Raw genomic sequence first — 25610 nt, 5'->3', positions numbered from 1 at the left:
GTTCTAGAATCTGCCAGGGACCAACCTGCTTAAACCTGTCTCGGCATAATTATGAACACCTCCCTTTGTTCTGCAAAGGGACAGCCGGACAGTGGATTATATAGTCCTCCGAGGTACAGAGGACACCACATTCATTCCGGCCATGTTCTTTCCAGATGTGCAGAGAGCCTGGTGAGGCCGTAGAGGCGGAGGGTGAGAAAGGGAAGTGACTCGTCCACGCTCACCCGGTGAGTCAATAGTAGAGCAATTAATGAGAATCCGAGAGCTTTGACTAAGGAGCGACTCACCCCTGACCCCGCCCTGCTAAAGGAATAGAACGGACACACACTGGTTGAAGCAGCACCCGTGCCAAGACGTGAGTAAAGCGGTGGGGAGAAGACTAGCAACCGAAATAACTGGAAGACAAAGGGAATCCCTCAAAACGTGTTGGTTGAGAAGAAAGTGCCTGTGTGCTCATGCACGTGAATGGGCTTCAGGAGCCTCACAAAAGGGGCGGGCGTGAATAATCATGTACAGCGAGCTGACCCATCCTAGTGGGAGCTCAGCAGCTGCCAGATGATGGGTGCGTTGATGAATTACCTACAAGTGACCGCAGGCAGAAAGCAAGCATGAAGGTGCATGCAGACAATCTAGGCAGACTGCCTGGAAGAAGCAGTAAGCTCCCCCCTGCTGGCACGTGGCACAGGGCCGTCCCTGCCGTGTGTGCTCCGAAGGACCGCGGGCTACCTCCAACCCTACCCCAGTGTTGCTTAGTGAGCGGAGCGGTGAGCTGGCTTCTGGAAGAGGAAGTATGACCAGGAGAAAAGGGTAGGACACTGCCTGGCTGGAGCCCAGTGTGACTGAGGAATGTGTGGGGACTGCGGGCAGACAGGCCTGACTGAAGCAGAAGGGCTGGTGTGGGGGGGGAATCGACAGAGAAGGGAGAAAAGAAACAAAGACTGTCTGCCCAGCATCCTCATTTTTTTGGTTTTATGGGAAAATGGTGAAACTTTCTTGCAAGTGGCGATTATAGAGGGTGGGAGTAGGAGAGAAACCACGGTGATTTTTTTTTTTTTTTTTTTTGACTGAAAGAATGTTTTCCCCAAACTAAACAAAGTTGGATTGAGAAATTCAACATGGTACCTTAGGGACCTGGTAACTCATTGCTACGCGGAGGCCTGCCTTCCCACAGGCGCCTGCTTCAGGCTCTAATGGCTGTCTGGGGAGGAGAAAGGGACACTCCAGCTTTTCAAGATCCAAACAGTTATGGTTCTCTTTTTGCAAAATAGTTTTCATCACCTCTTGTGATGGCCCTGGAGTCCTTTGCGGTAGCATCTTTCCGCGCGCCTCTGCCACACAGGTGAGTATGCGCCCCGCCCCCCTCCTTACCTGCCCAGTGACCAGACTCCTCCTCAAACACAGCTGGAAGCCGGGACCTAGGTGGTCCTCCCTCATTTCATGCCCTGCTGTGTTACCTAAAAGGTGATTTCCCTCAAGATGGGGATTAGCCTCATTAAAGAAACAAAGGCATCCCTTAATTACAAGCCTAAACCCTTGCCTTCAAAGAGGGCTGGAGGAAAAAGTGGTGTTGGGGCCTGGGTGGTCTTGCTGGTACCACTTCTTTGGTGATTTGACTCACTGAAACCGTTCATTTTAGGACTGCCTTTTTTTTTTTTTCTTTTTAACAGAAAGGTAGGAACATTTGAACTTCTTTAGCAAATTGCAGTGATTTTTAAGTAAATGAAGTCAGTGGCCCCAGCCGCGATCTCCCATGTCAGATGCAGTGTGTCTGGTGACAGGAACTATCTCCAGCCTTGCGGGGGCGGGGAGGGAGGCAAAACACTACAACAGCTCAGTTGCCCGTTATGGAGTCGTATTTTGATTTACATGAAATTCTTGTTCTCCACCATCTGATTTTTGTTAACTACTAGATCTAAATCTAGTCAGGTCTTATGCTTGCAAACCCCTTGAATGAGCATGATATCTTAAATTGTTTTTCAATTGGGGTGGCAGTGCTCCTGTTTCTTATCTGGGGGCCACCTGCACAGTCCCACGGCGGGGTGAGATTTTAATCTGCTGGCTCTCCCCAATACCTCCTCTCCCAGGCCCCTGCTGGGGGCTGAGCCACGAAGCCTCAGGTGGAAATCTGGGCCCTGGACCAGCCTGGGGTGCTGGGGAGGCCTCGGAGGGCCCAGGTTCCACATTAGACAGAAGTGGGACAGCGATCCTTTGGGGGTAGGAGGGGGGTTCCTGTTCCTGCTCCTATTCCGGGGCTTCTGAGCTGGGTGTGGGAGAACCCAGATCCTGCCTCTTCTGGAGTGCCTAGTGGGGACAGGCCCCATCCTCAGGGGAGCGGCAAGGGTGGGGGTTTCTCCGTCTCAGACAAGAACCAGGGACTGGTCTCCAGTCCTGGCACCTTTCAAGTGTGGGAAGGAGGCACCCCGTGCCTCTCCGGAGCACCCCAGGCAGCTGGCTCGGATCCTGGACCTTTGCAGTCACAGGTGCCAAATGTCCATGCCAGAAACCCAGCAGCTATCTCTGTCTAGGTAGGTTAAGGGCTGAATCTCAGTGTCAACCTAACTTTTTTCCAAGCAGCCTCGAGTAGCCAGTTGGAAAGCTCTTCAGCTCAATCCCAGCCTCTGTCCTGTCAGTGCAGCGTGGAAGTGAGGATCTCAGCAGAGACTTATCCCTCCCGCCCCACCAAGCCAGATGGGTTAATGACACAGGGCAACGTGCCTTGCGCCTTCTTAAACAGGGCCGTGTCCATATAAAGTCCTACAGTTGTTCACCTTCACAGAGACAAATGATTTATTTCAAATTCCATTTTGCTCACGGCTAGTTCTTCCTGCATTGTCTCCAAAATGCTCCGGTGAAAGCCACTTACACAGCGGCTCTGCCTAACACACGGGCCCAAAAAGGGCCCCGGGGGCAAGAATGGCCAAAGGGACAGAACAGAGATTTTTCTCAGCCAGGCCTGGGGTGGGGGACGGGGGTGGGGAGAACGACGGAGGGGGGTTGTGGGGGAGCTCCATTCAGTACCCAAGATGGAGAATGTGTCTGCCTTTAGTGAGAAGCTAGACCGTGGGCTTTTTCAGTTTTTCCTCTTCTCCCGAAGCTACAAGTCGCTTCTCCCCTAATTCTAGGTCATTGTCCAAATAACCATCCACCCAGAGTGGCCAGTGAGCATGGGTCAGGCAAAGGTAGCAAGAGCTCCTGGAAAGTGGCAGAAAGGGAGATTATTCTACAAATGATGCTGGAACTCTTCAGAAATGGTTGGCCATTTGGAAAAACAAGTTAAGCCATAGCTATCTTTACTCTTGTGTCCCCATAAATTCCTCGTAGATAAGACTTCAAGATAACATGTGAAACCAGAAGATTTAAAAATCATGGGTGCCTTTGTCGATCATTTCTGTAAGGGAAGTCCTTTCTAGAGAGGAAGCCATCGATTTAAAAACCATAAATTCCATACCATAAAAGCGTCTCTACCTTTCTGTGACAAAAGCCCCTTTAAACAGGAAATATTTGCAAGCCATCATAATAACACAGGACTAATTTCCTTAAATTACAAAGAGCTAGCACAAATCAATAAACAAAAGGCAGAATAACCCAGTAGAAAACCGGGCAAGGAACAGCACTGAAGACACACGTCCAAGTGCTAACAGGATACCGCTTTTCCCCTAACTGGCAAAGACTGTCAAGTTTTATAATAATAACTACCTGTGAAGGTATGTGGAGGAACAGGTATGTGCAAATATTGTTACAAGGGCTGCCGGCTGGTGGTCATTGGCCACTATTAAGATTCTTCTAAGAGCAATTTAGCAACGTCAATCATAATGTTCAATGTACATAATCTTTGATCCAGGAATCCCACTGCTTGAAATTTAGCCCACAGCTACCTTGGCAAAATCCTACCAGGACACCTGGGACGGGGATGTACCTTACATCGTTGTTGGGAATGGCAAAAACAAAAACAAAAACAAAAACAAAACAGCTGGACTCTGCTGTGGCTGGTGAGAAAAGAGAACTCTATGAAGAAGTTTCTAGGAAAAGGAAAAAGGTTCTGAGTTGATTAGTGGATCTTCATATAGAGGGTTCAGTGTTTTTTTTTTTTTAAATAAGAACAGAGTGAGAGCCAGGCTCTGGGCAAAGTATTAGCAATACTTGAAAAAGTTCTGAAATCATGCACCTCATTAGCAAAAAAAAAAAAGTTGGAGCTTATTCTCCAACGTATATGTTGATTTAATTATAAATACATTCAAAAATAGGATAAAATGAGTGAATTGAAACAGAAATATGAGCTCTAATACTTTTTATGCCCCCCGAATTATCTTAGGGGACCCCCGCCTTAGGTGTGTGTGGTTGCTCCACATTAGAGAGAAATAGAGCGTACCACTCTGGCAATTCAAAAATACGTACACGGGGCGCCTGGGTAGCTCAGTTGTTCATTCAGCATCTGCCTTCAGCTCAGGTCATGATCTCAGCATCCTGGGATCGAGCACTGTTTTGGCTCCCTGCTCAGCTGGGAGCCTGCTTCTCTCTCTCCCACTCACCCTGCTTGTGTTCCCTCTCTCACTGTCTCTCTGTCGAATAAATAAATAAAATTTTTTTAAAAACACACGCACGAAAATATGTGTCCAAATTCTTTGATGCTCCTTCCACTGAGAAGGGAGGGCTATGCCTCCTTCCCTTAAACCAGGCAAACTCTTCTGACCAACAGGGTTAGGCAGAAATGACAATCCGTGATTCTGACTCCATGTTATGAAAGGGATCGCTGCCTCGTCTCTAGAACACTTGTTCTCGAAGGCTTCAGTGGTGAAGTGAGTGGTGAGGCTGCCCTGAGATCACCAAACTGGTGCTGGAGGGAGGGCAGCGGGGCAGCCCCGGGGCACCCAGGCCTTTGGCTATAACTGCAAAAGGTACCAAGCCCACCACACAGCCGAATCCTTCCCACCTTCTGGACCCTTGGAAACCATGAGAGGGAGATTAAAAAAAAATGCTGGTGCTGTCTTAAGCCTCTGCATTTTGGAGTGATTTACTACACAACAATAGGTAACAGGAGCAATTGTGATCCCACATTGTCGTAGACAGTGTGTGTGTGTGCGTATGCACACACTCTATAAAATTTGTATAAATTCGATCATGCATGCACGTTTGTTGTACTTTGCATCATTGTGAGGGGGTAGAGAAGAAAGTACTGGGGTGATTATTTTTAGGGTGGTGGGCTGGGAGGCCACGAGGTCATCTCTGCTAGAAATGAGATGGTAATGTTCTGTGATAGCTTGCATGCTGTAATATTTATTTATTTATTTATTTTTGCTTTTGGAATCTCTCAAAAATTTTACCTGTCTTGGGAGGAGACAGAATAGCTTTCCAAAGAAGATTCTGCACAGTACCAGCTCTGGCTAAACAGTAGCAATGTGCTTAACACCATCTGAAACTGACTCTAGTCATTAATCGTGCAGCCTCTGAGGTCAGACCACATCATCCACATCCCGGCTCCTCCATTTCCTGTCCACTCGGAACCTCAATCTCCTTTTCTGTAAATTGCAAATAATGTTAGGACCTCCTTATATTATCTACTGTTGAGCAACAAATCACCTCCCAAACGTAGCAGCTTACAGTAACGGGTTATGAATCCAGGCATGGCTTACCCGGGAACTTCCGGTTCCAGGTATCCCATAAGGTTGTGGTCAATCTGTCCTCTAGGACTGCGGTCCCATCTGAAGGTTTGACTGGGGGAGGCCCCTCTTCCGTGTCAAATGCATGTGGTTGTTGGCGAGAGGCTATTTCTTGCAGGCTGTTGGACTGAGGGTCTCAGCTCCTCACTGGTTATTGGCTGGGGGTCTCCCTTGGGTCTTGGCCACATAGGCCCCCACTACGGGGCAGCTCGCAGCACAGCAGCTGAAGCACCCAAGAGAGAAGGTGATGTTTTTATGACCTAATCTTGCAAGTGACGTCCCATTACTTCCACCAGCCCATTCTTTAGAACTGAGTGTGTAAATCCAGCCCACACTCAAGGGGAGGGAATTATACAAGGAAGCAAATGTCAGGAGTGGGGGGCCTCGGGGGACATCCTGGAGGCAGTCAGCTGCAGCACCCATGCGGTGGTCAGGAGGATTAAATGAATTAATGTCTAAAGCACAGACCACAGTGTTGGAGACAGCATTTGCTCAGTAAATGGAAGTTCTAATTAATGATATAGATTCCTGTCTTTGTTTAACAGTAAATGCCCAAGTGCCCTTTCTGCAACAAATTTATGGCGAGATTTCAGTGAAGCCCTTTTGCCAACAACATTCTAACTCATCCTTGTTGCTATTTTCCTGGAATTCACGGAGCAGGACTCCCTTAGCAACAGTCCCCGCCAGGATCTGATAGGGCTGACCCTTTCATAGCCCTGGGCCTTGCATTACAGCTGGCTCGTCATTTATTCAACCTTTGTGTAGCCATTTAGCGCCTCCAAGGAGATAGAAGCTCAGGTAGGGACAGGGTGAGCCAGGTGGACGTAGCTAATGCCTCCCCTGAACATACAGGTTATCGAGTGGATCTAGATGGAGAAATGGCAGCTTCAGCCATTCTTGGGGCCTCTTCATCCTGCTAACAGGGGAGACGTAGGTTTAAATGATTGCTGGGGCTCAATGGGAGGTTTGTTATTAGTTTTTACATTTAATTTCCCCAGTACTTAATTTATTTAATTAGAACACATTTGCTATTTTTATATTTAGGAAACTTTCTGATGCTGAGTGTGCCCTCACATGGGGTAGAGGCAGAGAAGTCAACTTCTTGGCAACCTCATGGGATAACGGGATCACCAGGTAGGTGACATGGTGGTTTCCCAGGAGAACTAGCCCCAGTCGAGGAGGACAGAGCTAGGACTCGCATGAGTATGATCATACTGCAGGGCCCTTAACTATTCTCTGTAGAAGCGTCTATATAGACTCAAAAGTATACATTTATGTATTTAACCACTATTTTATGAATAAATAAGCAGTTGCTTCTCTTGACTGCTCGCTATGGCCTATATGGTAGACAAAGCGAAGGACCAGCAGGGAGTGTGGAGTCACAGGCAGCTTATTATTTTGTCACAGAGACCAGAAGCACCTTGAGTGGAGAGTCCAATGTGAGCTCTTCCACTGAGAGCCAGACATGTCTGGGCACAACAATCCATGTGTGAAAGGGTAAAAGGCCAAGGGAACATTCTGGCTGACTCTAGCGGTCATGAACAGAACACCTGACAAGTGACCTGAACAAAATGATACCTGTTATCTTGCTTAACAAGAAGTTTGGGGGCTGAGTAGTTGAAGGATTAGTTAATTTAGAGGCTGATGTGGAAAACCTGGTTTCTTCCCTTCTGTTGGCTTCTCTATCCTCAGCATTGTTGGCCTTTGTCCTCAGGCTTGCCTCTTCATGCTTGCAAGATGGCGACCCCAGCTTCTGACTTCACCAGCCTTTCGAAACCACATTGAGAGGCAAACAAATTGGTCACAAATTACCTGCATGACAGGCCACATTTGATAAGCCTGATCTTGTAGAAGAGACACTACACGGGTGAAAGAATGGAAAGGGAGCAATGAATTATCTACCTGTATTACATGAATTAAGTTATGTGCTCTTTTTTTTTTTTTAGCATTTTATTTGTTTATTTGAGAGGGGGAGCATGAGCGGGGAGAGGGGAAGAGGGTAAGGAGGAAGCAGACTCCCCTCCAAACAGGGAGTCCAATGTGGGACTCCGCACATACCATGAGATCGTGGCCTGAGCTAAAGGCAGATGCTTAACCAACTGAGCCACCCAGGCATCCCAGTTATGTGCTCACTTTAAGTGACAGTGAATCCTTGGGTCGTTTCGGGATCCACCTATTTCCAAATTTCCAAGAATGTGTTCTCTCAATTCATGGTCCTCCAACAAATGTCCTTGCAAGAACATGAATCATGATCTAAGAAGACCATCGCTGTGGGCTTGACTCAATCATAGGGATAATGGCAAGAATCCAAAAACATTCAACAAGCAGAGAAAAGGGCCAAAAGAATATAATTATAAAGTGCAGAAGTTCTCAAAACATTTTAGACCTTTTCTTCTTACTCATGATTCCCCTTTCTGTGTGGGCCAACAGGAAAAAAAAAAAAATCACTTCTCTGAGGCATGTCTTCTAGAGTGAGCTGACCCAGAGTCTTTATGAGATGAGATGGGAATTAATTCATAATTATATATACAGCAAACAAACCTCATGACAAAGGTAGCCCTTTATCTTACCTAAACTCTATAGTATTAAAATTTATTCGTTCAATCAGCAAGTACTTTTTAGCCCCTACTTTGTGACAAGCATTGTTTTAGGCTCAAGTCTTCTCATGGTGCTCCAGTTTTCTCCTTCCAATAGTCATATTCAATAAACATTTGTCAAAAGCCCTCCTGGACGGCAGAGCTATGATCTGTAATCAGCCACGCATTCCTAGAAAATGTTGACAAAACCCCAGTTCGCAAGATCAAGGACTCGGAAAATGGGGCATTAGAGTACAAAAATAAAAATGGTATTGTGTGTGAATATCCACACACATACACACAGATAGGCATACATGAAACCAAAATTCTGGAAGACAACAATTTTGAAACAAGCTCTGTCTGTGTTAAAGATCTGCTCTCCCATAATCTCCGTCAGGCATTGGGTAGATATCTGTGGTATCATGATTTTCTTTTTTTTTTTTTTTTTTTTATTTATTTGACAGAGAGAAATCACAACTAGGCAGAGAGGCAGGCAGAGAGAGAGGAGGAAGCAGGCTCCCTGCTAAGCAGAGAGCCTGATCCGGGGCTCGATCCCAGAACCCTGGGATCATGACCTGAGCTGAAGGCAGAGGCTTTAACCCACTGAGCCACCCAGGCGCCCGGTATCATGATTTTCTAAGGCACATTTTTCCAACAAATATTATGCTATGTAAGCTATGGGTTCTTTTATGTTTATAAAGTAGTCCTTGCTGGTTTGAAATGTAGTATCTTCTTCTTTCACTCATATTCTGCCTTGTTCTATTTGTACAAATCTCAACAAAATCTTGTGTGACTATATTTGTCAGTTTTGAACATAACAATCCCCAAATCTCAGTAATTTACATCAGTAGTTTATTTCTCATTCATGATACATGTAGCTTATGGCTCTGCTATGCCTCTGTCCCACGTTTTTTCTCATTCCAGGTTGCAGTGGAAGGAGTAGTCTTTATGTGGAATCTGCAGTCCTCTTAGAAGGCACCAGGAGAGCAAGTGACCAAGCTGAACCACAGAATCGCATTAAAACTTCTGCTTCTAATGGCATGTATCATGTCTGTTCACATGTCCGTCAAAGTCAATCACATGATCAAGCTGGACAACGAAGGGGGATGTATACTTGACCTAAAAGGAGTTCTGACATAGATAGGGATGTATAATCCTTTAATTAAAAAATTTTTTTTAACTTTTTAAAAATTAATGTATAATGTATTATTTGTTTCAGGGGTACAGGTCTGTGAGATCAGTCTTACACAATTCACAACACTCATCATAACACATACTCTTCCCAAAGTCCATCCTCCAGCCACCCCATGCCTCAGCCGTCTCCCCTCCAGCAACCCTGTTTGTTTCCTGAGATTAAGAGTCTCTGATAGTTTGTCTCCCTCTCTGGTTTTGTCTTGTTTCATTTTTTCCTCTCTTCCCCTATGATCCTCTGCCTTGTTTCTTAAATTCCACACATCAGTGAAATCATATAATTGTTTTTCTCTGATTGACTCATTTTACTTAACATAATACCCTCTAGTTCCATACATGTCATTGCAAATGGCAAGATTTTGAAATTTTGATGGCTGCGTAATATCCCACTGTGTGTGTGTGTATGTGTGCACGCGCGCGTGTGTGTGGCGCATCTTTGCTCATTCATCTGTCAATGGAAACCTGGGTTTTTTCCAGTTTGGCTATTGTGGACATTGCTGCTACAAACATTGGGATGCACGTTCCCCTTCGGATCCCTACATTTGTAATCTTTAGTGTAAATACCCAGTAGTTTGATTGCTGGGTTTAGGGTAGCTCTATTTTCAATTTGTGAAGAACCTCCATACTGTTTTCCAGAGTGGTTGCACCAGCTTGCATTCCCACCAGCAGTGTAGGAGGGTTCCCCTTTCTCCACATTCTCACCAACATCTGTCATTTCTTGGCTTATTAATTTTAGACATTCTGACTGGTGTGAGATGGTATCTCTTTGTGCTTTTGATTTGTATTTCCCTGATGCCGAGTGATATTGAGCACTCTTTCATGTGCCTGTTGGCCATTTGGATGTCTTCTTTGCAGAAATATGTGTTCATGTCTTCTGCTCATTTCTCGTTTTTAAAAGATTTTATTTATTGGGGGGAGGGGAGCAGGAGCAAGGGAGTGTCAGAGGGAGAGGGAGAAGCAGACTCCCTGGTGAGCAGGGAACCCAATATGTGTCTGGATCCCAGGACCTTGGGATCTTGACCTGAACGGAAGGCAGATGTTTAACCTATTAAGCCACCCGAGCACCACAGGATGTATAATCCTTTTAAAGGAGAGGGAATAGGGTCACCTTGTCGGCTCAGTCAGTGGAGCATGTGACTCTTGATTGCGGGGTTGTGAGTTCGAGCGTCACATGGCATGTAGAGATTAGTTAAAAAAAAAAATAAAACTCTGTAAAAAAAAATAAAGGAGAGGGGCACCTGGGTGGCTCAGTGGGTTGAGGGTCTGTCTCTTGGTTTTCAGCTCATTTCATCATCTCGGGGTTGTAGGATCGAGACCTGCTCGGTGCTCGTGCTCAGCGTGGAGCCTGCTTGAATTTCTCTTTCTCCCTCTGCTCCTCACCCCTACCCCATTCGCATGCGCTCTCTCTCTCTCTCTCAAATAAATAAATAAATCTTTAAAAAAACACACACACAAAGGAGAGGAAACAAATAATTGTGAAGAACACTGTGGTCTGCTACAGTGACCACCTGACTACTGACCAAAATACCGAGGAACTTAAGAGCACGTTGTTTCCTTGGCCTACCTCTCTGTCCATTCATTGAACGATAGAACAAGGACAGCTCCCCATACTGGGCACACATGACCCAGGAGAAAGGAAAACCATCATTTTAAGGGGACTGAGATAAGCCCAGCGTTTGATAGAGGGTTACATATTTTTGAGTTTTTTTTTAAAACATTTTATTTATTTGACAGAGAGAGAAATCACAAGTAGGCAGAGAGGCAGGCAGAGAGAGAGGAGGAAGCAGGCTCCCCGCTGAGCAGAGAGCCCGATGCGGGGCTCGATCCTAGGACCCTGAGATCATGATCTGAGCTGAAGGCAGAGGCTTTAACCCACTGAGCCACCCAGGTGCCCTTACTTTTGAGTTTTTAATAAACAAACATAGAACCACATGATCACAGCACCCGTCAATGGATTGCGGCAGGCTATTTAGCACGATGCTGGCAACTTCCCTAGGGCCCAGTTTGTTTGAGTTTCTTGGGATTCAAAACCAAACGCAGGAAAGGGATGTCTGGTACTCACACTCATGCTTGTCTAATGATTCTGAATTGGTTTAGATTGTGCTTCTGTGGCCGTGAGTGGTAGTTGCAGAAATGAGCAAAACCGCTAAGACAGACATGCTCTACTTGGAGAATTGGAATTAGGATGAGGAGGGGCAGGATAATAGTGCCTTTATATGAGGAGTAAAATTATAATGTTATATGTAGTTCATCATCATGGGGACCGAAATCATTGCTGGTCTCAATTTCTGCCATTTGTCAGGAAAAACGGGGACCTCATGCCTGCCTGCCTGTCTGCCTGTCTGCCTGCTAATATTTTTAACCACCTGCTCCAGGCCAGACACTGTAGGATAGTTCACGATTACACAGATACACGCCTACTATTTCTACATAACACTGATTTTTCACCCTAACCCAGGATTTACTCACAGTCATAAAAGATGGCTTACCTTCGATTTCTTGCCATAAAGCTCTTTCCCTTTATATGACTTCATACTTTCTACAGTTGGCTTAAAGGACACATTTTATGATGAGAAAGCTAAAATGAGAAAGCTAAGTCTTTCTAAACACCTGCCAAAAATGCAATTAACTAATAAGGTGACTACGTTACTCCTCAGTCTGTGGTCTATTGAGATGATGGATAGATGGATGGATGGATAGATGGATGGATGAATGGATAACAGACAGAGAGATAATAGAAGAAGAGTTCCCCACATCTTCACACTTGGTGTAAGAAAAGGAAGGGAAGAAATCCAAAAAATAGTGGTTTCATCCCTATGTCTCATAGTTATAGCAGCCACTTCAAATTGGAGAGACTTGTCAAACAAACTACCACCCAAAAGAACCCCCAAATTTCTCAACCTTGGCATTGACCATTTTGAATGACCATTTTGAATATTATCTATTCTTAAAGAACATAGAGCTTGTTTTGACTTTTTTTTTTTAAGATTTTAGTTATTTATTTGAGAGAGAGAGAGAGAGAATGAGAGAGCATGAGCTGGAGGAGGGGCAGAGAGAGATGGGCAAGCAGACTCCCCACTGAGCAGGAAGCCTGACACAGGACTTGATCCCAGGACCCCGAGATCCTGACCTGAGCCGAAGGCAGATGCTTCACAGACTGAGCCCCCCAGGCACTCCTTGTTTTGACATTTTGTTAATAAGTTCTAGCATACTAATGGCTGGCCTATTATGACCAGTCTTTGGGCCTTTGTTATGGTAGCCCTAGCAAGCTAATACAATAGATATTTTAAAAACTTAACTTTGGTTCTGTTTGTCTGGAAAAACATAAAGAACGGTATTATCAGTACTTACAATCACGGGGAGTGCAGTGGGGAGCATAGGCCAGGGGTTCTCTGTTTGCCCTGGTCTGGGTTCAGCTTCTCGCTCCATCCCTTAACCAGCAAATTTGCCTTGGACAAATTACTTAATCTCCTTGTGCCTCAGTTTACATAAACATAAAGTGGGGTAATGGTGCTTATCTCACAAAGTTGTTTGAGTATTAAATGAATTAGTGTTTTAAAGCACTTGGAACAGCGCTTCTCTCACCGCGACTGATACATAAATATTACACAGAGAGATCAGAAAGTACACTGAAATTCAGTTTATAGAATCGTTTTAAATGCTAACACATTAAAGAAAAATTCTGTCGAGGACTCTTGTTTCATGGAGGGAATGCCTGTTAGCAGAATTCAGAGATTTGACGTTTGTGCTGAGGTTGGGTTTAGGGCAGGACTGATGTCCACAGTCAACGCATGTGCTCTGTCGGCAGCAAAGCTGACGTCCCCAGCACTTTGACAGCCATGACTGGAAGCCATTTCTGCTGAGGATTTTCACATTTGCCAGAGACTTGACAATGGCTGGCGTTCCCCACAACGTTTGTTGTGAAGACAGATACGAAGGAGAAAGTCCAGCGTGGGTGCTAAAATTGTTCACAGGTGCTGTTTGCACATGACCTGCCGCAGAACGGGGGTAAACACGACTTGATTTCTACTGGTAAAACTTTAACACAAGATAAACTTGCTGACTGCAGAGAGTACCACATGACTGTTCCGTGCGTGATAGCTAATATAAACAGTGTCGGGGGAGCGGAGGCCTCCCAGGGTCCAGGGACCACTGTCTGGAACTTTCTGGAAGGCCAGTCCAGCCACAATTTGCTCTGCGTTCCTCAGTTGTCTGAGTGACAACCCAAGGAAGTGGGACAAAGTTGTAAATCAGGAGCATCACACAGTTGAATGTGGCGGTGTCTGGTGACTCACTGCTCTCAACCCACTGGTTTTGAATACCCACGATGGTCTCTGCCAGGAAATCCTGAGGGCCTGCTGATGGCCCAGGTTACATGTGGGAATCTTAAATAGAAGCAGCCAGTCATAGAAAATGCATCTCATAAAGCATTCGCGAAAAGAGGAAAGTTCTTCCAAAAGGAGATCGCACCTGAATTAACGTTTCTGCGGATACTATGTCTCTGATCAAACACTGCCTCTGATACATTGAGAACATTTTTATGAGTGTAAAAATCACTGCAGGAGACTTGAAATAGTTTCGTCTCATGTCAGTTCAATCCATAGAGCTATTAAAATTTTCAACACTTCAGGGCACCAAGGAAATATATGATCTGAATGCAAGCACTTGAGTAACGGCTGACAGAACCAGGAGCGGGTAGGCCCACCGTCCTTTATATGTATGTTTTTATTTACATAGAACCAACCATTGCCTAACCTCCTTATCCAGAAAATAGCTTCGGAACAAGGAATTTTTTTTTAAGATTTTATTTATTTATTTGACAGAGATCACAAGTAGGCAGAGAGACAGGCAGAGAGAGAGGGGGAAGCAGGCTCCCCGTTGAGCAGAGAGCTGTATGCGGGGCTCGATCCCAGGACCCTGGGATCATGACCCGAGCCAAAGGCAGAGGCTTAACCCACTGAGCCACCCAGGTGCCCCAGGAACAAGGAATTTTTTAAAATTAAAGCAAAACTTGAGAAATACTTCTCTTAGACATAGACCTCTCTTAGGGGAGAGGTAGTCCTTGGTCCCTGACTCAGGAAATATTTATGCTTATTGTATATATAACCTTAATTCGTGTGAATTTCTTGCTTTCACCCCTTCAACACTTAGGAAATTAGGAGTAGAGAGACATTCTGCCATAGACAAACACGCTGACCAGGAGTAACGCTAACAGCCCACAGAAGGGAGAAATAGAAAATTGTGGAAAGCAGACACAAGAGTTCGGAAAGGTATAGTGGTTTGGGTCTTCTTAGTATGCAGGCAAACATCCTACCTATCTCAGTTGCCCAAGCACATAACTCGGTCATACAATAGCATTAGACTCGGTTCTCATTATGATGACTTGGAGACCAAGACAAGAGAAAAGGGGATGAAATGTAATTTCCCAGACTCTCTTGGAAAGCAGTCGAGGTTGAGTTACATTTCAGAAAGTTTTCCACCCAATACATCTTGTCTTGTCTTTTGTTTCTTCCTTTCTTTTTAAAAATACTTATTTTATTTTATTGTATTTTAGTATTTTCTGGTGCTTTGAAGGACAAGCCCTCAATTGTCTAGAACTCAGCTCTCCAGAACGGTTACTTTCCCCAAGAGGGCTGCGATTGTTATGATGGTTGTGTACCCCGTACTGTATAGAGAGTACAATTATTACATGTTATGTGACTAGTATTACTTTGCATCTTTTAAGAGCCATCTCCCAGTTGCCCTGTTTGGGGATAGTTGAAGCACTGTCTGCTCGAGAGATCTGATTTCTGAAAAGGAGAAGAAATGGGGAAAGGAAATGCATGGAAGGGATTGTAAGGAGAGGGTGCTTCAAAGGCCCCTTACACTGTCAGTGCTGTTGGGAGGGAAAAAGAGATTTCCTTTAGAGAACAAACAAAATTTCACTGTCTCACTAATTCTTACTTGAGCCCAGCTCACAAACAGACCTCTGAAACAGCTCACTGTCACCAAGTGCCCTTTCAAACGTTGAAGAGCTGAAAAAAAAGTGGAAGTCATCTCCCTATATGATACGCAAGAAATGTCACATTCTTATCTTCCCAAGCAAAAAAAGTCCAACCGTGGCAACTCTGAAAGCAAGGCTTGTCAGTTGCAGCGGTCCTTCCTTTCCACGCATCAAACACGTGTGCTCGCACGTGGGCTTGCACACGGCTGCGTTAGGGACACTGTCCTGTAGGGAACCGGTAATAGCAGCTACCTTCACGGCGGGCTTCCTATCAGCCAGGCCGGGGTCAGGGGGCAACGCTAATTACCACTCGACCACACCCCCTCAGGGGAACGTAAGTAAATTTCCTGAAAGACACATTGCGCACCACGGAGATGGGGTTTGAAACAAGGGTGCTTATTAACCATTACGCTGTGCTGTCTCCTAGTGAGGTTTAAACGTTTATCCCTGTAAATGACTCTCATTATCCCAAGGGGCAGGGAAAGGTTGAGGGGGGAAAAAAAACAGCCACTTTGACTGGAAAGACCCAGCACGGGTGGGTGGACCCTGCTCTACACAGAATGAAATTGCGGGGTGCGGTGGTGTGGCTTAAGGAGGGGCTCGTGGCCTCTCTGGCATGAAACCCCAGTGTGGGGGGCTGGGACAGGCCATGGCGCTTGGAGGAAGAAGGCACATCTGGGTGGCTTTTGCAGCAGAAAATCACCTGCATACATGCTTCCCTCTTCACCAGGAGTCTGTCTGGAATATGAGTAAAATGTTCACAATCAGCCCTGCCCTTTATAGCGTGTGGCTCCCTGGAAACAGACGGAATGTGACCCTGGGCAGTGTGCTGGGAACACAGGCCGCCCAGAGCCACACAGTGGCCTTCACTCGGGGGCATGATGGGCTGCCTTGGCTCCATTTTCAGTGATGTCAAGGAACAGCACGACCTGAGGATCTGACTGCAGGGACGGCCATGTGGTCCCAGAGCTCCTGCTTTCTCCTATTTCCATGCACTTACAAAATGCAGATACAGCCACTGGAAAATAGAAGCTTGCCAACTGGAGAGAGGTGGGGATAGAGAGGAGGGAAAGGAGAGCGAACTGATCTGGGAAATCAACAACCTGTCAATGTAATAGAGAAATACGGTAACCAGTGGTCAGAAAATCAAGTTGTCGGGGCGCCTGGGTGGCTCAGTGGGTTAAGCCTCTGCCTTCAGCTCAGGTCATGATCTCAGGGTCCTGGGATCGAGCCCTGTATAGGGCTCTCTGCTTGGCAGGGAGCCTGCTTCCTCCCCTCTCTGGCTGCTGCTCTGCCTACTTGTAATCTCTCTCTCTCTCTCTCTCTCTCTCAATCTGTAAAAAAGAAAAAAAAAAAAAAGAAAATCAAGTTGTCAATGGTTGAACAGAATGCTAAAAAAGTGCTGAACTGTGCAACGATACAACAAACCAAGGCTGTAGGACCCATAGAGCTTCCAAGACCAGACGGCCGGTGTCAAAGCAGCCATGACGTCATGCAGGAAACCTGCAGACCCTTTGCACCCAGGTTCGGCAGTGAGCTGGCCGAGCAGTGGGGTTTGGGTCTTGGACTTGTGAGCAAAGGGAGCCAGCTTGGGCAAATTTGGCCGACGTTTAGGAACATGTCATTCCTCAGTGATTTATGACGTTCACAAATACCTAGAGTAGAAGCTTTTCGCCCTCACCATCCAGCCCCGACTGTTCCCTTTGAGGTCCCCTGGCTCCTGGACATGAAAGCAGTGGCCAGCACAAGGCAAGCTCTCCATAAGCATTGGTTGATCAAAGGAGTGTGTGCTTTGTAAATATCCACACGTTGACTAAGTCATTGTGTGCAAAAGATCTAGCATTCATGATTCTCCACCTCACTCCATTGAACCCAAAACACAGTGTCCACATGTCTGATTTAGGGGGGACACTGTCATTTTAAGGGAACATCCATGAAATGCCTTAAAGACCTTAAAAGTTAATAGTTCTGCTATTAAAATCAATACAGGCTCATTGGAGAAAATCTGAAAAGAGTTTAAAATAGACTTTAAAAATACTACTTAAAATACTTGAAGAGTCATAAACAATCACCTGTAATCTCAAATCCTGCCACTTAGAGATTAGTAACATATTGGTGTTTTTTTCCATTTTTTTCCCCTTATATTACATAGACACATAAACATATTTAAAACTATGATTATATGGAATATATGTTTGTGTATCTGCCCTTTTTTGGAATGCTACAGATTAGGCATTTTCCTTTATGAACAACTATCTTTGAAAATTAGATTTTATTTATTTTTTTAAAAGATTTTATTTATATATTTGACAGACAGAGATCACAAGTAGGCAGAGAGGCAGGCAGAGAGAGGGGGAAGCAGGCCCCCTGCTGAGCAGAGAGCCCGAGGGGAGGCTCGATCCCACGACCCCGAGATCATGACCTGAGCCGAAGGCAAAGGCTTCACCCACTGAGTCCCCCCAAGTGCCCCGAAAATAGGATTTTAATATATCTGTACAGCTTTCCATTATATGAATGGAATCCAATTTAACTTTCTCTTATTTTTGTACATCAAGCTTGTCTCTTGCTTTCCCCACATACAAATAATGCTTCAGTTAAACATACATCTTCAAAACCATTCTACACACTTCTCACATTTTCTTAAGACAAATAGCTAGAGGCAGAATCACTAGAGCAAGAGATATAAGCATGCTGAATAGTTCTTGTTACATATTTCTTAAATTTTTTAAAAAATTTTTTCTTAAAACATGTAAGGACTCTCTAAAGAAAGTTATAGAGAGAAATGACAGGTTTGGGGTTTGGGTTTGTTTTATTTGTTTGTTTTGGTTGTTTTTGTTTTTGTTTTTTTAGCCCTATTGCTTTATTTCCTTTAACCCAGGCCAGTCTAAGTATCTGTCATCTTAGAGTTCAGAATTTCTCCTGCTTTCATGTTATTCTCCTGCATCTCAGGAGCACTCGCCCTAGAGATTCTTTTATTATCAATGGTCTGTTTTGCCTTGCCCACATTTGGGGGCCTGTGACCTAAAGTTCAAGGGCACTCTCATGACCCCTGCATTGAAATAGGAATTTCTCTGTAAGGAGTTGATTTCAGAGCTAGAACACACACTAAAGTCAAAGGCTTACTGTCTTAAAAAAGCAAATAATATATACAAGAAAAGTTGATTCCGTTGAATTCAAAACCCTCTATTAATAGCTTCTTTTTTTTTTTTAATATTTTATTTATTTTATTTGACAGAGAGAGGTCACAAGTAGGCAGAGAGGCAGGCAGAGAGAGAGGGAGAAACAGGCTCCCCACTGAGCAGAGAGCCCGATGCGGGGCTCGATCCCAGGACCCTGAGATCATGACCTGAGCCGAAGGCAGAGGCTTAAACCACTGAGCCACCCAGGCGCCCCTATTAATAGCTTCTTGACTCTGTATTTCTGCATGTTCTTTCCAACATTTTAGCTGATTTCAGGAATATCAAGAAGCACTGTTAGCCACAGAAAAAAGCTGTTGATTCCAAAAAAACCTCAACAATGGTCATTTTTGAATATGATGTTTGGTTTACACAATAAAGTTAGGGGTAGTTTAACTTTTTCTTTTACATAATAAAAAGTTAAGTTTGCTGTTTACATTTAAAAGCCAGCTAGGGTTTCTAACTGCATAATGAAGCTTTTGCTCCTCTTTTTTTTTTTTTTTTCTAAAGAGCTACTTTTCAATGAGCATGGCCTATACTCATGTGAATCATAAATACACTCTTCCTCTCCTCTTTAGGTAAGTTGAATCTTAGTTATAATAATAATAATAATATTTTCTTAAATGCTTGATACTTTTTTGTGTTCTACTTCCCCCTTTTACCTTTTTTTAAATTTTGTCTTCTATATTATAGAAAACATAGTCTGAAAAACTTATGCCAAATAATTTCGTATTATGTGCCAGTAGAGTCACCAAATGTATTCTCATATTTCAGGGACTTAGGTATATACACACTCCTGCTGACAGAATCATAGATTCCAGGGGGGGGGGGGGATGGAGTTAGCTGGGATCTTGGGATATTAGCCATAACTTACTCATTTGGGTAAAGAAATCACAGTCCAGGGAAGAGAAAATGCTGGTTACTGAATCTTTGGTTTTGTCATTTAATCAAGGATATGAAATAGGAAAAATAATAGAGTGAATGACTTCTTTACAGCCTTTTACAGTTTATTTTTAAAAAAAAAGATCTTATTCAACATTAAAATGTTCCTCAGTTCCAGGCTTTCAACAAATGAACCCCCATATATTCCATGTCCCTCCAGGAGCCCATGCGGCTGATTTTATATCTGGTATTTATTTCATTTATTGTTGTTGCCAGTGACAGTATCTTTCACCTGGAGCCTCAAAAGGCATTTAAGATGAATTCATGCACAGAATAGCAGGCTGTCATTTTGGGTGGACTGATTTTTAGATGGAGAGTAACACACCTTGCCTTAAAAGTTAAGAAACTGAGGGGCTCCTGGGTGGCTCACTTGGTCCAGTGTCTGTCTCTCAATTTCAGCTCAGGTGAAGATCTCAGGGTCGTGAGATCAAACCTCTTCTAGGGCTCCATGCTCAGTGGGGAGTCTGCTTGGAATTCTCTCCCTCTATTCCTCCCCCTGCTCGCATGCTCTTTCACTCTCTGTCTCTCTCAAATATATAAATATTTTTTAAAAGTTAAGAAAGTGAAGCCACATCTGAGTGCCATCAGAAATCAGTGGGAATTTTTGAATTGTTTTTTTTTTTTTTAAGGTGATACTGGTTATATCTCCCACTTAGAGTGCCATGGACCAAATCAGATCTCAAAGAAGACCAAGGCTGTGTCTTTCCAGGTCTAAGAGTAGGTTTCACCAATGAAGACATCGGATATGATGTCTTCGCCACTTACACATTTTCATGGAAGAGGACGGTAAACACTTCCATGATGTCAGAAAGGAATGCTAATTGCTCACCTGGAAAACACTGTCCCCTGAATCCATTCATAATTCGTACCATTCTTGGGCACTTCTGGTTTTCGGGCACAGAAAGAGGGATGCAGAGGAGCACAAGGCATGTGTCCTGCCTTCGATGTGTCCCCAGTCCAGGGACACCTCTGCATAGCCGCATCTAGGGCCACTATCTCCACCCCTGGGAGAGCTGCACCTCCTTCGTTGAAGGTGGGACTGTTCCTTATGGCCACATGGGACAGCGGTTGGGTGACCCTCTCCTCTGTGCAGTGGGTCTCACAGTAGCATGCCTTTACTCATCTTTAGCAGGGAGTATTCGTGTCCTAGAGCTGCTGTAACAAAAAAGCACAACCTGGGGGGAGGGGAGGGCTGGCACTTAAAACAACAGAATTTTTTTCCCTTAGTTCTGGAGGCTAGAAGTTCGCGGTCAAAGAGGCAGCAGGGCTGTGCTCTCTCTGAAGGCTGGAGGGGAGAATCCATCCCATGCCTTGCTCCTCCCTCCCGCTGTTGCCGGCACTCTGTGGCATTGCTTTGGCTTGTTGACGCCTTGCTCCAATCTCTGCGTGTGGTGTCATGTGGTGTCCTCTCCTGGGTCTCTTCTCCTCTTCTGGTCAGGACAACAGTCCCATCTTCACTTGATTACATCTCCAGAGACCTATGTCCAAAGAAGATCACATTCACAGTCATCTTTTTTTTTTTTTTTTTTTTTTTTTTTTTTTTTTCATTCACAGTCATCTTGAACTGAGCGACTCCCAAGGTCACCTCTCAGCGATTAGGACTTCAATGAATCTCTTTGAGGGACGCACCTCAACCCATCACACCGGGACCTGATCCATCTATGCCTCTTCTCAGCAGAGACAGTAGAACACACAAGTTACTCCCCTTGGGATGCTGGGCTCAACGATAAACCAGAATCGCCCAGCTGCCCCAGGCTCCAGAGTGGGCCACAGACAGTTAAAATAATGTGTAATGTGTTTTGGGGAGGAGAGGTAAGAGGATAGAGCAGGCTAAAGCAGACCTTCAAATGAGTGACATCTCATGCGTCCGTCTCTCTTTCGTCCTTCTGTGTGGGTAGCCCATTATCCTTCATCATCCTCTTTCTCCTTGTTCCAGTGAAGCAGCAGACAGAAGAGAGGAGCCCAGCTCCCACCGGAAATTAGGTGTCATTCAGCACCTGCATTCATTCGGACTCCTCGCCTCTCGTTCTCTGCGACAGAGGTGGCAGCGACTGCCCTGACAGATCCTGTTTTGCTCCTCGTGGTTGAGTGGGAATGGCTACCTGTGCGCACTTTTATTCAGGCCGCGGACTGCACATCTGGTTTCCGTTTCAATCATCTGGATGGGAAGTGTTTCCCCTAATGAACCCACAGTAAAGAGTCCCGTTTGGCCTGCAGCGCTGTTCCCACTGGCATCCGTCGGAAGGTCGGCAAATAATCATCCCAGCTGGCAGAAGCCAAAGTAGCCAGCCCTCTGAACTGCTCCCCTGTCCTGCAAGCCTTGTGCCCCATTCCGGCACTGCTGTCAATCTCCACAGTGCTCTGCTTGACCCAAGCTCATCAATGGAAGCTTGTGGTGGGCCCAACCCCTTCCCAGAGGGAGTGCTATGCTAAGGAAAACACTGCGTCCCCCAGGCAAAAGGCGGTGGTCTAAACTAGAGGCTCCCCGTGGCTGGTTACCCCCAGTGGAGAGGCAGGAAGATTTCTGCTCCGGGCTATAGGAAAAGAATGATCACCTTTTCTCACCGTCAGAAAATGTCACCAAGCTTCTTACGACAAGTGGCACCTTGTTGTGTGTTATGATAACACATTCAGCTTGGTCCCTACTACCTAATAGGAACTGCAAGGAAAGACAAGTGTATTAAGAAAGGTGTATTTTCAAAGCTTTAGATTGTGTCTAAGCAAAAGGAAACTGTTTACTAAAGGATTGTATGCCTTTTCTGGGAAAGGAAAGTCCGTAGAGGTTCTTTGGGAAGGAATGGCCATCCTCCTTCTAAAAAAGGAAAAATCATGAAGGAATTTTTAAATATCTTTATATCCTAATTAATTTATGGTCAAGTGTATGGTCAGGATTCTCAGTGGCAACTGACAGAAATACAAGTCAAATAGAAGGCAGTGTATACACAGGACAATTCTGGAGTAGACCTTCAGGTACGGCTGGTTCCAGCCTATCAAATAATATCTTCAGGAACGTGCTTCCAGCCTTCAGCATTGCCCTCTCTCTTTTGACCTCATCCTCAAGCAAGTACTCCTTATTTTTGGACAGGATGTTCCACAGAAGCTCTAGGCTAACTTTCCATCTGTTTAACCACTCGAGAAAAAGGGTTCTTTCCTGGGACTTCAGGCATAACTCCTGGGGCCAACAGCGTTGGCACTGATAGGGTCAGCGTGTAGCACGAGTGTGTTTCTAAACCAAACTTGGACCACACACTCACTCCTGCGGCTGAGGGTGACTGTGAGTCCCTCCAGAACGACCAGGACTGGGAGTCAGGGAGGGGCAGTTCCCTAAAGTGAATAAGAACCCTAAAATCACAAGAAGAAATGGAAGTGGAGCCGGAAAAAGCAGCAGATGTCCACGACCTATACAAAAAAAAAAAAAAAAAAAAGGTAAATTGTTGTGAGATTCTGACCAAGAACAACAAAATCAACCTCAGCTTTTTAAAGTGACTTTAAAAGAGGTCAGCTTCCAGCTTCCTTTATAGAATTTCTGATTATCCCACTGCTAGTAACCAAGTCAGCAATAAATTCTCTGTTTCTCTTAAATCAAAGTTGTCCAGGAACATTTCCTGTTAATCCCTATTTTAGAGTATTGCATAATGCCCGCATTCTTCTTTCAGGAATAAAGGTGACAAACCGATTTGAATAAAAACAAAATAAGCAGAATAAAACAAGAGGTTATAGTGAAATTTTCTGTTTTCACATCAGAGTTTTAGCAGGAAAATCTATTTGGCTGAGTTATTTTTGAGCGGAGAGCAACTAGTGATTCAGGTGCAAAAGGAGAACAGGGGCGCCTGGGTGGCTCAGTTGGTTAAGCGTCTGCCTTCAGCTCAGGTCAGGATCCCGGAGTTAGGCTCCCAGCCCCGCAGAGAGGCTGCTTCTCCCTCTCTCCCTGCCTCTCCTCCCTGCTCATGTTCTCTCTCTCTCTCTGAAACAAATAAATACATAAAATCTTAAAAAAATAAAAATAAAAATAAATAAAAAATTAAATAAATTAAATAAAAATAACGATAAAAAAAGAAGAAGAAACCAATCACTACTTACAATAAGGACAATGTTACCAAGAAAAACAAGAGGATGGACCCTCAGAGATAGGTAACAACTCCTGTCACAGGAAGCAAGGGACAGTTTCTGTCACAAGGAGAGGAGGTGCACTGAAGGGCTAGTAAGCAAATACTTATCCTTTTCCAGTAAGGAGGTGGCATGCTCTAAAACCCAGGGATGACACAGTCCACCACAGATTTTGTTTCGCTCTGATGCTTCACCACAAATATCTCCAGGAGTTTTCAGCCGCCCCAAAAGTTCTTAAAATAAAATTACTGGGACGCCTGGGTGGCTCAGTCAGTTAAGCTGCTGCCTTCGGCTCAGGTCCTGATCCCAGGGTCCTGGGATCGAGTCCTGCATCGGGCTTCTTGCTCAGCAGGGAGCCTGCTTCTCTCTCTGCCTCTACCTGTCACTCTGCCTGCTTGTGTTCTTTCTCTCTGACAAATAAGTAAATAAATAAAATCTTAAAAAATAATAAAATAAAATTACTATCTTATAATTAAGCAAGTTAATTTTAATTTATTCTTTTATTTCCTTAATATTACGGAAGGCTTTGAATGGTCTGGGTAGACGCCATAATCTGGTGTTAAGGACTGACAGGAACTCCACCAGATTAGAGTATCCAGAGAAACAATGGAGGAACACAGGATTCATGACTTAACATGATCCCAGACCCCACTGTAGAATTCCTGGTTGTGAATTTTATATATAATGCATTCATTTTGAGACTCTACATTCCCAATTTCTCTTTATATTGTACGTTTATTGACTTTTTTAAAAAAAATCTTCAGTTTACTTAATTGGCAAAATATACTACATTGCATGAGAGGAAGATACTGGCTGGGTGGGTCCACCTGTGAGCTTGATGCTTACAATTGTTTTTTTTAAGGTTTTATTTATTTATTTGACAGAGAGAGTGGGAGATCACAAGCAGGCAGGCAGAGAGAGAGGGGGAAGCAGGCTCCCCGCTGAGCAGAGAGCTCGATGCAGGGCTCGATCCCAGGACCCTAAGATCATGACCTGAGCCAAAAGCAGAGGCTTAACCCACTGAGCCACCCAGGTGCCCCAGCTTATAATTCTTTTATATAAATATTGCCCAAATGACCAACATGTGGCAGACATTTACAGTAACATTCTAGAAGGACTTAGTGGGTCTGATTTAAGTGAAGAGCCCTGAAAAGATAGAAGAGTAGCCTATCAAAAATAAAAAGGAAGACGGGTTCCTGACTTGCTCAGTCCCCAGGGCATGCAACTCTTGATCTTGGGGTTGTGAGTTCAAGCCCCATGCCGGGCCTAGAGATTACTTAGGAAAAAAAAAAGAAAAGAATATACATATATAAAGAGAGATAGAAAACAACCATAATTATCACTGGGAAGAAACTGAGGAGATTTGGATATTTAAAAATCAACCAAAAGCAGAGGTTGTTTAACAAAGAGAATGAGTGCACAATTTTTGGATTGTGTCAAGCCTTGAATTCTACTCTGGCTACCTCACGACTATGTAAACCTCCCCAAGTCACTTGATGTCTCTGAGTCTCGGTTTCTCTAACCTGTAAAAGAGGGATGATAACATCAGCCTCCTAGGGATCAGTGTATATAAGGTATCTTATGGACAGTGCCTGGATCAGAGTAAACACTTGAAATACAGGGGTTATTGATAATAATCAGTGGGTTGGCATCACTAGTCCAGCCCCGGGCTTGGTATCAGGTGCAGCTGGGTGATAGAAAAGGTAGATTGTCTATAAAGATTATTGTTTTCACAAGACTCGGCCAAATAGCACACATGACATTGTCAAGAAATCCATTATCACGAGCATCAGTAAGAGCTAAATTCTGGGACACGACGCAGGTACCCTGGGAGTATAGAGGAAAGAGACCAGTGATGATGGGTAAACCTTGGGCTACACACGTGGGGACCTGACCTGAGCTTTGAAAACCATGTAGGGTTGGAATAAGTAGGAAGGGAACATTTTAGGTGACCATTCCCAGGACAGAGTAGTCCCCC

The 25610-nt window shown here is 44.7% G+C and overlaps 1 long non-coding RNA gene across 2 annotated transcripts; it reads left to right on the top strand.

Annotated features, from left to right (window-relative positions):
- The first annotated feature begins 224 nt into the window (after positions 1 to 224).
- Positions 225 to 9363, top strand: LOC123955395. 2 transcript variants are annotated; one of them, XR_006821270.1, is made up of 4 exons: positions 225 to 355; positions 1269 to 1339; positions 6702 to 6791; positions 9158 to 9363. It is a non-coding gene; the product is annotated as an uncharacterized LOC123955395 (long non-coding RNA). The 2 variants fall into 2 exon arrangements; XR_006821269.1 differs by lacking the exon at positions 225 to 355 and adding an exon at positions 367 to 807.
- Positions 9364 to 25610: the final 16247 nt, after the last annotated feature.

Source organism: Meles meles, chromosome 13, assembly GCF_922984935.1.
Source record: "Meles meles chromosome 13, mMelMel3.1 paternal haplotype, whole genome shotgun sequence".
In the NCBI taxonomy this organism is placed as follows: Eukaryota; Metazoa; Chordata; class Mammalia; order Carnivora; family Mustelidae; genus Meles; species Meles meles.
Note: the sequence above shows the minus strand (reverse complement) of the source record. Positions and strands in the feature narration are given on the sequence as shown.